The sequence below is a fragment of the Limulus polyphemus genome, unplaced genomic scaffold (assembly GCF_000517525.1).
Source record: "Limulus polyphemus unplaced genomic scaffold, Limulus_polyphemus-2.1.2 Scaffold17220, whole genome shotgun sequence".
Lineage (NCBI taxonomy): Eukaryota > Metazoa > Arthropoda > Merostomata > Xiphosura > Limulidae > Limulus > Limulus polyphemus.
In genome coordinates, this window is record NW_013682830.1 from 1 (window position 1) to 2,122 (window position 2,122).

The following is a 2,122-nucleotide window of genomic DNA, read 5'->3' on the forward strand; positions in this document are numbered from 1 at the left end:
CGCTGTACACTGATCCCTTATTATTGAGAGAATGTTTTCAATATAGGCCATCTAAACAATAAAAGAAAATGTAAACTATTTAGTACAGGTGTTAATTCTAGTTTGTTTATTTATAACACTTTATGATTTTAAACAATGATCAGAGACTCCTATGAGTCAGGTATTCCTGTCCTTGCTTTGAGCTACTGACCAGAGCAGCCAGTCAGCTGCTACCATAAAGACTCCTTTCTATTCTATAAACTGAATGACAGTCTTAAATGTTACTTTTATTAAAAAAATAAGGACTTTAACCCTGTACACTTCACATGCAGTCTGACTAGTTAACCAGCAAATCGAGTTATTTCATACTCCTAGTTAGAATGGTATATTAAATTAACTGTGTTAATTATTAGGCTTTTTATTTTTTTATCTTTAACATACGTAGTTTGCTTGCTTGGATCGGAACTTAATGATCAAAACCACTAGTCATCACATACTGTATCTTCTTATTAATCAGTATTTAGCCGTAATTTGTCTCTAAGGATGAGAACAGGTAGTCCTAGAAATCTATGGCATATGTTTTTAGCTGAAGTATCAAAACCATGTGGAGTGCAAAAACTTACTGTACTCCCCAAGCCAAGCATGTAAATCATGATGAAAAACATGATACACCAGAGACGAGGAAGGTTGTCAAGACTACTTAAAAGTCGTGGAAACACCAAGAATCCCAGGGTCATCTCTGGAGCAGCATCATAATCTATGTTTGGAACATATACCATGGAAAATATAAACAAATAATCGGATAAAATTAACCTCTTGTATATCACTTATTTACAATTTTATAACTTTTTGGTTTTATATTTTAACTTTATAATAAACAAAACCTCTAGCAAATTCTTAAGTCATTATAAACTTTTTCACAAACATAATTTAATTTTACAACGTAAAAAACAATATTTTAGAAACAGTAGAACAAAAACATTTTTAACTCAATGAAATATTAGCAAGTAATTTAATGTTAAAACTGTAAAATATAATAAAAACTAGTAGCAAACTAAAAACATTAACACAGAAAATATTTATTCAAATATATTTATGATAAAGATTATTCAAAGCTTTCTAGAGATAAAAATTAATGAGATAATGAATTTGGAAAGGCACTCAATGTTTTAACAAAAATAAACCTAAAATATGCCTTTAAAATGGGATAATATTTATATGGTCAGTATTACCTATACTGACATTCTGAATATACTTAATGACATTTCCTTAGAGTCAAAAATTAAGTTCTAAGCACTGGTAGTTAACACAAGATTACAATCTCACCAACTGTTTATTTGTAGTTAAGCATAAAGCTACAAAATGTGCTAACTATGCTGTGTCCAAAACAGGTATTAAAACCTGGTTCTCAGCATTATATATAATCTGATTCAATGACCATGGAGTATAGGTTCCATTGCAAAAGTCTCTGTGATAATTATGTCACATTAAAAAAATACCACTCCTCTCTGACTACTGTCCATAATCCATCTAGCATACGTGGATTAGTGTTTTCCACGATTCTCATGGGAATTGCTGATTTGCACATACAAAGTTGTTTTAATATAACATACTTAACCCTTCATTGTTACCCTGAATCTCTTACCTTCTGTGAACATGATTGTTCTTAGGTATTCATATGTCATGTTTTCATTCTCTCTGCTGGCTACATTTCCTATGTATGAAGAAAGCAGTACACTAAAAAGAATACTTATTCCAGCATCTACTAGGGTTATGATGATTGTGTCTCTGAAATAAAAAGAAAAACATCAAGTAAACCAGTTGAAAATAACATTCTTCTAGTGAACTATCTGCAATAACCCACTGTTGTTTTAGTAAAGTATCTCCAATAACCACTGTTGTTTTAGTAAACTATCTCCAATAACCACTGTTGTTTTAGTAAACTATCTCCAATAACCCACTGTTGTTTCAGTAAACTATATCCAATAACCCGCTGTTGGGTTAGTAAACTATCTCCAATAACCCACTGTTGTTTTAGTAAAGTATCTCCAATAACCCACTGTTGTTTTAGTAAAGTATCTCCAATAACCCACTGTTGTTTTAGTAAACTATCAACCAATAACCCACTGTTATAAAGTTAAGT

The 2,122-nt window shown here is 31.0% G+C and overlaps 1 long non-coding RNA gene across 1 annotated transcript; it reads right to left on the minus strand.

Annotated features, from left to right (window-relative positions):
* Window positions 1–1,763, minus strand: LOC111084337. The gene is made up of 3 exons (XR_002609503.1): window positions 1,625–1,763; window positions 603–736; window positions 1–51 (listed from the first exon to the last, which is right to left on the minus strand). It is a non-coding gene; the product is annotated as an uncharacterized LOC111084337 (long non-coding RNA).
* Window positions 1,764–2,122: the final 359 nt, after the last annotated feature.